Source organism: Lathyrus oleraceus, chromosome 3 (genome assembly GCF_024323335.1).
Source record: "Lathyrus oleraceus cultivar Zhongwan6 chromosome 3, CAAS_Psat_ZW6_1.0, whole genome shotgun sequence".
In the NCBI taxonomy this organism is placed as follows: Eukaryota; Viridiplantae; Streptophyta; class Magnoliopsida; order Fabales; family Fabaceae; genus Lathyrus; species Lathyrus oleraceus.
The window spans coordinates 47,336,605-47,352,138 of NC_066581.1; positions in this window are offsets into that span (position 1 = coordinate 47,336,605).

The following is a 15,534-nucleotide window of genomic DNA, read 5'->3' on the forward strand; positions in this document are numbered from 1 at the left end:
ATATGACTGTAATTACACAGCAAACGATGCAACTCGACCAATGACTGTCGAATATGGCTTACATATTTGACCTTATATTTACCAGGGAAACCCTGGACCATGTTAACCGACTTCCCATGCTCGGGCAATGGGTTCTTCGTAACATTGTGGCCTGAGTCCTCAAAGCTCAGAATGCCGCATCGCATAAGGTCTTGAACCTTAGTCTTCAATGGATAGCAGTTCTCGATATTGTGTCCCGGAGCATCGGAATGATAAACACAATGTTGATCTGGCTTATACCACCACTGCGGGTTAGCAGGCACAGCCGGAGGATCCCTAGGAGTAACCAGTTTCCGTTATATCAAAGAGGGATATAGCTCAGCGTATGACATAGGAATGGGATCGAAAGTGATCTTCTTCCTAACATAATTCACATTAGCTTGATTACTGGTGCTGCCGCGAGGCTGGTAAGCCTATTGTTGTGGACGATGTTACTGTTGATACTGAGGTTGTTGCTGATTATACTGATGTTGCTGATGCTGATAATTGTCTCTGAAGACAAGTGCTACACTAGCCACCTGGTGCTGATGACGCACTGGCTTCCTTCTATCAGAGGGTCTTCTAGGTTTAACATGGGATTGCACAGCATGTGCCTCCCCATCTTTCTTCTTAAACGCCCCATATCGTTTAGAAGAGCCTTCATCCTTAGTCAACCGTCCTTCCCGGACACCTTCATCCAAACGCATCCCCATGTTCACCATCTCGGTGAAATCAGAGGGAGCCTCGCAACCATCCGCTCATAATAAAATGAACTAAGAGTCTTCAAAAAGATCTTAGTCATCTCCTTCTCTTCCAGCGGAGGAGTAATCTGAGCTGCCAGCTCTCGCCACCTCTGGGCGTATTCCTTGAATGTCTTTTTGTCCTTCTGAGACATGGCTCTGAGTTGATCACGGTCAGGAGCCATATCAACATTATATTTGTACTGCTTGACGAAGGCTTCGCCAAGATCGTTGAAGGATCGGATGTTTGCGCTATCAAGGCTCATATACCAACGAAGAGCTGCACCAGACAAACTATCCTGAAAATAATGAATCAGCAACTGATCATTATCAGTCTGAGTAGACATTTTCCTGGCATACATAACCAGGTGGCTGAGAGGGCAAGTGTTCCCCTTATACTTCTCAAAGTCAGGGACTTTGAATTTGACGGGTATCTTCACACTGGGAACCAGGCATAACTCGGCAGCAGACTTGCCGAATAGATCTTTCCCTCGGAGGGTCTTCAATTCCTTACGGAGCTCGAGAAATTGGTCGTTCATAGCATCCATCTTTTCATTAACATCTGGGCCCTCAGACGGCTCAGAATGATAAATGGTGTCGTCTACCCTGGGAATGGTATGCACGACAGGAGGAGGCATTGCAAGGACCGGGCTAGATGTCGGCATAGAAGCAAAGGTAGGTGCTGGAATATCTGGCATGAAACCTGGAGGCATACCCCACAGAAACCCGGCTGGCATGGCATGCGACACGAAATTAGCACTGGCAGCTGGCACAGTCGAGGAGACAATCTCTAATATAACAGTCCTCTGGGGAGGAGTTGCAGGAGGTGGAGACGGTTGATTCTGGCGACCTCTTCCTTCAATCTGGCGACCTCTTCCTTCATATGGCATAAATCTGTAAGACCCAAGAAGTATAAGGCTCCAAAGCAATGCAGTTCTTCGGACCCAACTCATTTCTACCCTTCTTGTGAATCTTGCGCCAAGCGCGGACCATCCTGGCTTTCAGGCCTTGGGGATCTTTACCCTCCTGAAAGAATACACCTTCTAACAGAATGTTATGAGGTTTATCCTTTAGGGGGAACCCAAGCTGACGACGTGCTAAGATAGGATTGTAGCTGATCCCACCACATGTACCAAGAAGAGGCACATTAGGGAATTCACCATAATAATCAATAATCTGAACAGTATCATACACGCGATCATACCAAGAGATATCATCATTAGTGAGAGACATAAGTCTCGTAGACCACCGTAGACATCCCTTGTTCTCTTTGAAAGCAACCTTCTACGGTAAGTGAGAAATAAACCACTTATAAAACAGAGGCAAACAACACACAATAACTCCTCCACCCTTTGCATTCCTCAGGTGCAATGAGAAATAGGTATCACCCAACAGAGTAGGAACGGGATTAAGAACTGAAAAGATCCTAATGGCGTTCACATCCACAAATTTGTCGATGTTGGGGAACAATACCAAACCATAGATGAGCAGCACGAATATGGCCTCAAAGGCATCCTCACTCATGGCCTTCCCATAAACAGTAGCTTGAGCGATGAGAAAATCAGAAGGAAGACCCTGAATTCCACCTTTGGTGGTCATATGCGCTCCAATCAAAGATTCATCTATGTGCAACAACTTTGCGATCTCTCGAGAAGTCGAATACTCTCTAAGCCACTGAACGGCACTTGATCTAGAATAGGAATACCCACAAGATGAGCATACTCCTCGAGCGTAGGCAACAACTGAAAGTCCGGAAAAGAGAAGCAATGATACAGAGGATCATAGAACTGCGCCAAGGTACTCATCAACCTGAGTAGTCAACAGAGGCAGAAGCTTCCCATAACGAGCTTTGAAACCCAAGGGATCTAATACATAAGATGTCAGATTCCTTAACTCTTTCACATCGGGCTGTCGAAAGCTGTACTTCTTTGTATGCCTTTTTGGTCTTTCCATGTCTGAAAATTTTGCAAATAAACCCTTTAAGTTCCTTGAAAATTTTCTCATTTTTCTGATGACATGAATGCAGATGAATGCATGAATGTATGAATGCAACAATCACACTCAAGGATCAAGCAAGACACACCAGACAAAGGTCATGGGAAAGCTCATAGTATCCTTAATATCAATCATCCATTTTGGTGGATTATGGTTTACACCTTATCGACACCCAAGTTCTATTGATATTAACGATACATGAACCGGCTCAATCATCCTTAATATCAATCATCCATTTTGGTGGCTTATGGTTTACACCTTATCGACACCCAAGTTCCATTGATATTAAGGATGTTTGAACGACTCAACCATGAATCACGGGTTTGTTGAGAGTCACGAGCATGGAGTCTCGGTTAAGAACCACCCAGAGGGAGTGTACTAGGGTTTAAACCTGCCGAACATGTTCTACCAGAGGTTCCCATAGTCATCATCCCATCTTTCGAATATTATCGAAGGAACGAATACTCGTATTCCAAAAATATTCTCAAGAGAGACTCTTATGAGTGTAGTATCGCGTAACAATCGCATCAGATCTTACATCTGAACGACCTCCGCACTACGTCCTAAAATAGGCCAAGATGGGCTTGGTAAACTAAGGTCCTTGGCTTCTAAGGCACATGATTGAAAGAATAATGCCTAACCACAAATAACTTGTGTGACATTATTAATCCAACATGACCTCCACCAAGTGAATGGGCTCGCAAGTCAACTTGTTAAGGAATACTCCACACAAGTCGACAAGACTATGCCATTCTCCTATCCTAAGGTGCACTCGAGTTCGGGTATAGAACTCATCTCACAGAGATCACCAAGCAAACAAGCAATTGTATATCAAGCAATTCAAACATTACAATCAATACAGTTATCCCAAATTGTACAAAAATATGTCATATAACAAATAAACAATATCACACAACAAGGGTGAAAAGTAGGCAATACCACCAAGGAGAGTTGATTCCCCAGTGGAGTCGCCACTTTTCTGTAGCGGTGTATTCGTCACTTTATGATTTATTGACTAAATCAAAAGTAAAGCATACAAAGAATCGAGTCGCCACCGCACTTTTATTTATCCAAAGGAATGGCTAAAAAGCGAACAAAAGCCTAAGAAGTTTTACACATAGAAAACTAATGAAAAGGTCAGAGATCTTGGTAAGGGTTTAATTATGCAAAGGGAAGGTGTTAGGCACCCAAAACGTCCTAGGTACTCCTAGGGAGCCCTTTTCACACTTGTTGTACGAAATGTTATTTGTTTATGAAATATTCATTGTGCAAACATGGATTGAAGGGATGAGAAAAGAATGTACAAGTTATTATTTTTGTGTTTGGATGGAAAACCATTGCCTACGTACCTTTACAGGATCAAAACCTCATAGTTCGGCTAAAAGATTTCCAAAATATGAGTGGATTCATTTTAAAACAAAAGCCCTAAGGTCTTTCGTTATCCACGGGAGAAAACTCAACCTTATACAAACAACAAGTCCACCATGTGAGAAAAGCTTCAACTTGCTAGTGAGGGGTTAACCCTATAATAAGCAAGGATGTCTTACAATTTAATCACTAAGGACAAAAGGTGAGATTAACATCAACCAACCAGGATAAATCAAACCTATGGCTAATGTATGAAAACTTATCAAGGATGGACAAAGCCACAAAACAATTGAATGAGTGAAATTAACCAATTAGGATTTATTCACAAAAGTGGTCAAGATATGATTAGAATTCAATTCAAAGAAGTATTATGAAAATGAAGTTTGAAAATCAAAGGCCTAAGGCCTAGGTTTCTAATTTGAAAAGAGATGAAGATGTTTGCACAATGGTTTTCAGGTTTTGGATTAGCAGGCAAATGGAGTTTTAAAGAAACAAAAGGTGGGAGGGTGAGGAAGTAAAACTTCTTAGATGTTCACCTCTTGAGATCATATGTAGATGATTCAAGTGATTCCTTTGGAATAGGCAACAATGCAAATAAGCAAATAACAAGATGGATACCGGATGCCAATCAATGGACTTATTCCAATCTCCTAAAACAAAAATGGATACCAGATGCCAATTAATGCACTTATACCAATCTCCTAAAACAAAAATAAACATGGATACCAGATGCCAATCAATGGACTTATACTAGTCTCTTAAAACAAAGAAACAATGATACCAGATGTCAATCAATGGACTTATACCAATCTCCTAAAACAAAGAAACAATGATACCAGATGCCAATCAATGGACTTATACTAGTCTCACAAAACAAAATAACAATGATACCAGATGCCAATCAATTGACTTATACTAGTCTCACAAAACAAAATAACAATGATACCAGATGCTAATCAATGGACTTATACTAGTCTCACAAAACAAAACATGGATACCGGATGCCAATCAATGGACTTATTCCAATCTCCTAAAACAGAAATGGATACCGGAAGCCAATCAATGGACTTATACCAATCTCCCAAAACAAAAACAAACATGGATACCAGATGCCAATCAATGGACTTATACTAGTCTCCTACCATATCATAGGAACAACTGCCAAGTAATGGACTTATGCTTGTCTCCTCCATGGACAAAGCAAAATGCTACAAAGCAAAGTTTATGAAATGATATACAAATGATGATGATAAATGCACAAAGGCACACTCAAGCAAATATGCACAGATGAATCAAGTAAGCAGACAAACAAGTCAATTAGCACACACTATATACAATCAATTAGGCTCAAGCAAGGTTAGGCTTTACAGCCAACTGGAATGGGGTATTTTGTGCTCTTAACCCTAACATTGAGAGTTAGGGTGAAGCAGATGAAATGGAGATGAGGGGTGTGCCTCATAGCTCTTATCCCTGGTCAGGGAGAGGTTTAAACAATGGAAGGTGTGGGAGTTCAGAAAGTTGGAACTCTTCTCCACAAATGATTTGACTCTATAAGATCTTGGGTTATTATCCACAATGCCTCAACACATGGTGTGAGCAGAGTGGATGACACACTGAGTAGCAGGAGATGGATTACACATCTCTTTTATCTGCCAATTGCCTCATAAGAGGACTTTTCCTGCTTGGCACAAAAGATAAACAAACACAAGCATTGCCTCTTAAGGAGGACTTCAGACAGGTGCCTACCAATAACAGTAGGTCTTCCAGACTACATGAAGATTAGAAATTATACCTAAGTGGTTAAGCAACCAAGCAAAGCAAAGTTCACAATGAACTTAAAGCAACTTATGTACCTGTGGAAACATCAAACAAATCAATACAATACTCAGACAATCAAACAACAGTCAATAAGCAACCAACAATCCCAATGTACAAAATGTGTAAGCCAAAAGTCAAACTCAAATGAGTTAACATCAACCTACAAAACACACAAAGATTAGTAATCAAAGGAAACATCAATGCTCAAATGATGAAGCATCATTAACCATGGGACTTGGATGTTCAACCTGAAATCAAAGCTCAAACATAAGCCACAAACCACTAGGTCAAAGCCTAGGGTCAAAGATGGAGAAAAAATTCAAAACAGAAGCTAAAGTTTAATATGAATCAACTTCAAACACATCTTGAAACATTCCAAAAGGTCTCACATCAATATCATTAACCAAAAGCATTTCATGATCAATTGAAGTTCAAGGCAATTTTAAAGCTCAAATGTGATCAACCAGAATGAAAAATCTCAATTAAATCAGAAATGATTCAAATAATTCCAAGAATATTCATTCTCATTCACAACATCCATAACATGCATCATACAAAAAATCAGGATAATTGGAGATCATTTGGTATGGCAAACACATCACATAAGTTGAACATCAAAAGGTGTGACACAAATTGTCACACCAACATAACATGATCATAAAACAGAAATGACAATTGATAAAAATACCAAATAAACACCAAAGTGTCAAGCAATGAGTCTAGTTTCATCATGCAAATTTTCAGAATCATTGGATCAAAGACCAGCATTTCACAAATGTATAAGCATGGCAAGGTCAAATAAGCATACATGTTCAAACATTCTAGCACAAAAATTTATCCAGCCAAGCACAACTTGTAAAATCATGATGATAAAACATTAGAGAGGATAAGGATCATAATGCAAAAAACCTGGTAATTTTTGGATTAATTTTCGAATTCATATGAATTTTGCAAGTTTGAGTACAAATGAAATAAACATGTGACACAAAAATGGATTAAAAATGAAATATTAATTTGAATTTGAAAAAAATGGCGCCAACAGCGTGAAACGCTGCGTTTCATTTATTCGCTGGCCTGGTCAACACGCGCGGTCAAAGGAGGGAGCCAATCAGAACGCAGCATGGCAATCGAAATGGACCAATGGGAAGCTAACCCTAGGATAAACATGCAGGCCACGGTTTTATGTTGCATAAGCGAATCAAAAGCATTGCCAAAGCCAGGACTTCATCTTCTTCCTCGTGAAGAAGATGAACAGTAACTGTTCATGTGAGCTCAAGAACAATTGCTCCAGAAATCATAATTAAAGACATCATCACATAGTATATTCCATGGAGATTCACAATCAATGAATAACTAAGCATAAATCCACATGTTAAGAGAGAATCGAGCAAATCAATTTTCATGCATGGATCTTTAATCTACCATAACTCAGCCAATAGGTCACTAAAATTCATGATTCAAAGCTCAGCATGATCAGCAAACCTAGATCTACAATAATATCATGATAAATTTGAGAAATAAGAGATTCAAATGGTGACTTTTTGAAGAGCAGCAACTGGAATTCGTGTGATTCGAAGCTTGCAATGGCTCAAAGTTCCTCTATGAAGCTTGTATGGATGATTGATGGAGAGATTGAAGTTCAAATGCACTTGAATCCAACGAATTTTGGATTTGCCATGGATGCTTTCAAGCTTCAATTATGAACAAAACAGGCACGGTTTCTCTTGAATTCTCATTCAAACTTGCTCAAGAATGCTTCAGGAATATGAATTGATCAAGAGAAATGGATCTTGTTTGAAGAATTTTGAAGAAATTTTGAGAGATTTGGATCTAAATCTGAAAAAATGAATTGTTAATTGCTGAAAACAGTTAGGGTTATGCTTATATACCTCCTACTAATCATGTTTAATTAAGCTTAAACCAAATGCAAATGGAATTAATTGAGTTTTAAGGTGTAAGTGCAAATTTGGTTTTCACCCCCATGCATGGAATGCATGTGTGAACAGTGCACGAATTTCCCTCATTTTTACTTAAAACCAAATTTTAAAATCAATGGCAATGGCCAAAAGTTCTAACCATGCACCAATTTTGAATTTTGAGATTTCCCTCCAAAAATCCAATGAATTAACAAGTGCTCATGTGATGACAATTCATGTAATGTGATGCATGATTTGGAAATTAGAGGTCATGAGGAGAATTTAGCAAAAAGAACCACTTGAATTGGAGCTTTGGTTGAGAAGTTATGCCCATTTGAATCTTCAAGTACACTTTGCCATGTTTTGATCATATCTCCTTAACCACACATGAGAAATTGATGATCTTGGACTTTTTAGAAATGGAAGAGAAAGATCTATAACTTTCATGTTCAACAAATTTTAATTTGAAGCTTTCTTAATGATGTAATATGAAGTTGAAGTTGGACTAAAACCTTTCCATTTTTGGCAAGTTCAAATTATAGGTCACTTTCTATTTTTGGAAAGTTTTGACCTGACTTTAAATTCTTCAATGTTGATGTTTGAAATGTCAAATGAGACTTGTTTGAACATGAATGAAGTATTTCTAATCACTTCCCACCTCCAAATCCACAATTGACTTGGCAGTTGACTTTTTAGGTCTTCAGTTGACTGGGAGATGTTCTGATGAAATTCAAGCCTCTACCACTTGGGATTTTGCTTCAAAATAACATCCTAGCTCATATGAACTCTTATGAATGATTATGGGGTCCAAATTCTCAAGAATGGCCACCATCTATTGCTCAATGACTGCCTTTGACTGCCTTGACCTGTGGTTGCTTCATCTGCAAGACAAAGGTTAGATGACATATTTTTGTACTTTTGGTTAGGATAAAAGGAAAAGCAATGATATACAAATGCAAACATGCTTGGTGATCAAGAAATCACTCTCTAAGAGATAACCCACCCACAGGGAAGGAGGCAAGGTGCCCAATGATCCTTGAGGCAATGTGATGATATGATATGATGCCATGAGGGATCTTAGGGACAAAATTGGGGTCTTACACTATGGATGAGGAGGATTTTACTCGTCCTATGAATTCAGATGTAGTCAAGATATACTTCGCCTAAAATAAAAACAGAATAGTTCGCTAAGTTGAAAACCCGAAAGGGCGGCTTAGGAAAAAATGAGCGTCTCGGTGGATTGAAAACCCAAAAGGGCGGTCCAGGCAAAAGTTAGAGACATGAAAAAATGAATATATATATCCCGCTAGATTGGGTACCTCACCCTGGCGCAATCTAGGCAAAAATTAGGGATTTGGCAAGTAACTGCATCCTGACAAGACTTCGTTCTATAGATGTCTTCTGTCAAAGATTCTCGCTCAGTCATCGCTAACTGAAGCTTCAAATACATTGGATTCGGAGTTGGTGGAAAAATGGTTATTATGTTCAATGTAGCCCTTTTTCCAATACATATCACCAATTTCAAAATTGTAAAGATCCATAGACTCTCGCCATTTGCGGACTACCATTCTCTCAAATAAATTTGAGCATTTATCCAATTCTTTGCACTCTTATTTGTTTCTGTTTAACAAATGTTTGCATGTTTTAATTGATAAATATCATTGTTTTAAAACAATTAAAGTTTTTATAAATTTTTTTTAAACAAAGTGAACATTCATAATGACTGAAAAGATAGTTGGGATGTCTCCAGTGCTCTCCCAAGGATAGTACGATCTCCAAAAGGTAAGACATTTATTCATATTTTGGCATGTTTGTATCCTCTTCATTAGTTTTCGAGTTGCTTCCCCAACGAGCGCAGAAAAGAGTGATACATCATCAGCTTCCCAGAGATTTCTGACACTAGCATTTGTATTTTATCAATTATATGGTTGTCATCCCTTTTGTGGACTGACCTAAAATCCCTTATAGATTGATAAAAGTTGATATGCTATCTATTCACGAGGAAGTTTGTCTTTCCCCTGTATGAGTAGAAGTCCTCAGCGGAGTAGGCATGTGTTTCCTGCAAAGCTATCTTTCAGATATCTCCTCAGCAGTAGTTGCCTAGAGCAGTTGGTGAAGGGTTTGTTCCCCTTTTCATCCTTATCATGGCACGTGTTGATGAAGGATTCATTTCCGATTCCCTCAGCCAGGGCAGTCTCCTTTGAGTTTGTCTACAGCTCATCCCCAGTAGGGTTGCTTACAGCAGACTATCCTCGGTATGGTCGCCTACAGTTCCATCCCCAGTAGAGTTGCCTGATCCGAGCTTGGTAATTTGTATTCCCTCCGAGTCTGAAGATTTCTTCCAGTATCGGACGGTGATGAAGAAGATGTGTTATTTCCTTCCCCAACGGAGCATTGGTTCTTTCTCCCCTTGGCAGAGACGTCTCTTCAACGGTTAGAAGGAAGTGTTTGATTGATGTGTATATGTTTGGCGGTTGTTCCCCATGGAGTTTCACATCATTCCTCGATGAGTTCCCCAATAGAGTTTCTTCTACGACAGATCTTACTGAATTTCAGCATCCTGTCCCCGAGAATTGTTGGAAAATCCCCGGCATGTCAAAGACGGTGACTCTGCATATTCCCCAACTGAGACTTTGCCTATCCCCAACGGTGGTCTATGACTCCTGGTATTTGATGCATCCCCACCAGTCTTGTTTAATTGTGTCTTTCTAGTTTGTTCCTAGATTGACTCCTTCCTCGTTATTTCCCTGCAGTTCCCTGTGGTTTAGTTGTTCAATTGCTCAGTAACCAGTAATTGTCCATCTTTTCCCCCCAGTGGATCTTTGTGGCCTTCTACCCAGTAACCAGTAGTTATAAGTCCTATTTATGTGGTTTTCTACCCAGTAACCGGTAGATGTAATCCCCTCTTTGTTGTTTATCTTTATCCAATATTTGGTATTGATATTCCTCCGCTTTTGAGTATACCACCCAGTAATCGGTGATATATATCCTGGATAATTGCTTTTGTCAAGCAATTTATCCCCCGCGAGTCATCTTTCATTTACCCTTGTTCAGTAATGATTGTTTCTCCTTCTGATTAGTCATCATTTTATACCCAGTAAGCGGTATCCCGATGTCCTTTCTTTTTGGTCGATTTATCCTTCATTAACCCAATAATCGGTTGTGGATAGTCTTCCATGCGAGTATGTTATCTACGTTCTGACGGTAATAGATAATATATCTCAAGCGCTCTTCAGTCGAAGTTTTTTTCTTCCCCAGTTGAGTAAGATTCATATTTCCTTGTGGAATCGAATGCCCATCCTGTAAGTCGAGTTTGCTTTTTCAGCCCTTCTTTCGGATGATGAGTGTCTTGGATTTGTCCCTAATTCACGCCTGGTTGGTCACCTATTATATGCCCAGTAACCGGTGTAACACCCCGATAATAATATGATAATTATTTAAATTAAGTTAATAATATATTTATTAATTTAATTAGATAATTGGATTATTATTATTATTATTATGTTGGAATTATTGAATTATTATTATTATTGGAATAATAATATAATTTGGAAAATATATAAGTGGGAATTAAGGAAAAAGAGTTCATTTTTTGGAAAATAAGGTTTTTACGTGAAAAGCAGAGAAGCGATCGTGAAAGAGGAAAAGGGGCAAAGGGGAAGAACCAGAGAGCAAAAGGTTGGAGAAGAGCTTGGAGCTTAGAGATTTTGCCGGATTAACTCAGGTAAGGGGGGTTTATCGTCGATTAATGGGTATTATGGGATAATATGTGATGGGTAGTGATAAGCCGTTAATTTGACCCTAATTGGGATTATTGATGCTGAAGAATTATGTTGGATAAATTGTATTTAGACTGTAATTGAATCTGTGTTTGGGTTAGTTGTGAAATTCCGAACGTATAGCTTTTTACGGAATCGGAATCGGAGGTCCGGAAGTCCTCCAACGGCGGAAAATGCGGAGAATTCTGCATTCTGCCTTGTGTTAGCGCAGGAACTGCTGTTTTGTCTGCGTTAACCGGTTAACCCAGGGTGTTAACCGGTTAACACTGTTTTGAATTGTGAAAAGGTGCTGTTTTTCCTGCGTTAACCGGTTAACCCAGGGCGTTAACCGGTTAACACTGTTGCGTTTTGCCAGAAAATGTGTTTTTGCCTGCGTTAACCGGTTAACCCAGGGCGTTAACCGGTTAACACTGTTGCAGAGTGGAAAAAATTGGTTTTTTAATGTTGTGTACATAATTGAGAGTTGGCCTATGTTGGCGTATGATGTAATAGGGATTATTTCCCGCTGTTTTGAGTAGTATAGGTATTAGTAGAGTGTGCTAATACTGTATTTAATTGATTTACATGATAATGATGTGTTGATACATGTGTTGATGATGTATGATGGTATGCATAATGATGTGAATGTATGTATTATGCATGTATGTGTGAATGGACTGTTGTATGGCTTAGAGTGTGAGCATATGTCCGTTGTGAATTGTTGTGGATGCTGCATTGCTAGATGATTAGCGTGCATAGCATAGCCTTTGGGGCTGTAGCTAATTCCCATGGTGAGGAATTAGTGAGTGAATCATTGTGGATTTGTTGTTGATGTTTGCATGCTAGATGATTAGTGTGCATAGTCTAGCCTTCGGGGCTGTAGCTAGTTCCCATGGTGAGGAATTAGTGAGTGAGTCACTAGGTCTCAAATGAGTGGGACTAGTGAGCTTAGTAGCCGTATCTGGAGGGATCGGTGAGCTTGAACTATATGTTCAAGAATAGTCGGTACCGCATGTGTGGAGTCTCATTGCATAATGTATGTATGGCGTATAATATGAATGGATGTATTCCAATATTATACGTGTGTTTGTGTTGTTGTAGAGTATGATTTGAAATTATACTTGTGTGTTATGGAATGTTGAGTATGATGTGAGCTGATGTGCTGTTACTGATTGTATGTTGCGATTAGGGTGATTAATGTGTTAAATTGCTTAACATGACATTATATTCTATAATGTTTATTATATTGATTGAGGAACTCACCCTTACAACTATTTTTCAGGTAACGAGAAATGAGTTGAGTAGAAGCGAATGCTTGGAGTCTAGTGTAGTCTCCCTAGTGGGTCATGCTCTGATAGATGTAACATCGGGAGGGAACATTTTAATTGTGTTGTTGATGATTGTTGAACCAGTTTACATGTAGTATGTTACATGTTTTGATTAATTTGAGTTATATCCGCTGCGATTTATGCAAATGTTTAATTGATTAAATAAAGAGCATGACAGTTATTTTGGAACATGGTGTGAATGATTGTGTGACACCCTTAACTGCATAATTAATCTGATATATGTTTATTATTTTAATTAAATATTTGGGGTATTTTAGAAGGGTGTTACATTAGTGGTATCAGAGCATAGTCGGTCGAGTCGAGTCGTAATTATTCTATTTCCCCTGTACGGGATAGGTGTTGTGTAACCCTATCAGTACTTATTGTTTGGCTTGTTGGGTTTTCAGAATAGAGATGGCTGGAAGAGGTAGAGACGATGCTGCGATTGCTGAGGCTCTGGGTATGCTAGCTGGAGTACTTGGAGGGAACCCAAACGTTGTGGGAATGGGAGCTGCTCGTCAACTGAGTGAGTTCCAGAAGAACAATCCTCCAATGTTCAAGGGAGCATACGATCCAGATGGCGCTCAGAAGTGGTTGAAGGAGATCGAGAGAATCTTCCGAGTGACTGAGTGTGCCGATAACCAGAAGGTCAGGTTCGGTACGCATATGCTGTCAGAGGAAGCTGATGATTGGTGGGTTGCTACCCGCACTGAGTTGGAAACTGCTGGGAATGCTGAAATCACTTGGGCTGTGTTCAGAGAGAGATTCCTGAGGAAGTACTTTCCAGAAGATGTCAGAGGAAAGAAAAAGATAGAGTTTTTGGAATTGAAGCAGGGTAACAGGTCTGTTACTGAGTATGCTGCTAAGTTCACAGAACTGTCGAAGTATTACACTCCCTATAATGAGGCTGCTGGAGAATTTTCGAAATGTGTGAAGTTTGAGAACGGGTTGCGTCCTGAGATCAAACAGGCTATTGGATATCAGCGGATCAGAGTGTTTTCTGACTTGGTTGACTGTTGCAGGATTTTTGAACAGGATTCCAAAGCCAGAGCAGAGAGCTATCAGCAACGGGTTGATAGGAAAGGCAAGAATCAGAATGATCGTGGAAAACCGTATGCAGCTGGCAAAGGTTTCCAGAGGCAGAGTGGGACGAAGAGGCCTAGTGGGGGAGACTCTAGTGCCCCTGCTAAGTGTTATAGATGTGGTCGGGCTGGACATCGTGTCCATGAGTGTACCAGTGCTGAGATGAAGTGTTTCAAGTGTGGCAAAGGTGGTCATTTGGCTGCAGAGTGTCGGTTGAAGACTGTAACTTGTTTCAACTGTGGAGAGTTGGGTCATATCAGTCCACAGTGTCCTAAGCCGAAGAAAGAGAATCAGTCAGGAGGCAAGGTCTTTGCTTTATCGGGTTCTGAGACTTCTGCAGATGATCGTTTGATCCGAGGTACGTGTTATATTAATGGCTTTCCTCTTGTAGCTATCATTGACACCGGTGCTACTCATTCCTTTATATCTTTGGATTGTGCTGTGAAACTCAAGTTAGAGATATCTGAGATGTTGGGTAGTATGGTGATTGATACTCCTGCGAAGGGTTCAGTGACTAGTACTTCAGTTTGTTTGAGTTGTCCTTTGAGTATTTTTGGTAGAGATTTTGGGATAGACCTTGTGTGTCTTCCACTAGTGCAGATTGACGTTATCTTGGGTATGAAATGGTTGGTGTTTAACCGAGTTTATATCAACTGTTTTGATAAGACTGTGATATTTCCTGAGATTGAGGAAGGAAAGGATTTGTTTCTATCAGTCAGGTAGGTAAATGAGGCAGTAGCAGACAGGGCAGCGTTGTTTATGCTGTTAGCGACCTTGGAGGCTAAAGATAAACTGGTGATTCGTGATCTAGCAGTGGTGTGTGACTTTCCTGATGTATTTCCGGAAGACGTGAATGAATTACCGCCAGAGCGTGAAGTTGAGTTCTCGATTGATTTGGTACCTGGTACTAGACCGATATCGATGGCTCCGTATCGTATGTCTGCTGTTGAGTTAGCTGAATTGAAGAGTCAGCTGGAAGATCTGTTGGATAAGAAGTTTATTCGTCCGAGTGTGTCACCGTGGGGTGCGCCAGTGTTATTGGTTAAGAAGAAAGAAGGTACTATGAGGTTGTGTGTGGATTACAGGCAACTGAATAAAGTGACGATCAGGAATCGGTATCCTTTGCCGAGGATTGATGATTTGATGGATCAGTTGGTTGGTGCGAGTGTGTTCAGCAAAATAGATTTGAGATCTGGGTATCATCAGATACGTGTGAAAACTGAGGATATTCAGAAGACTGCTTTCAGAACAAGGTATGGACATTATGAGTATTCTGTAATGCCTTTTGGTGTGACTAATGCGCCTGGAGTATTTATGGAGTATATGAATAGGATTTTCCATCCGTACCTAGACCAGTTTGTTGTGGTGTTTATTGATGACATTTTGGTGTATTCGAAATCTGAAGAAGAGCATGCTGAGCATTTGAGAGTGGTTTTAGAAGTTCTCCGAGAAAAGAAGTTATTTGCTAAACTGTCTAAGTGTGAATTTTGGTTAGAGGAGGTTAGTTTTC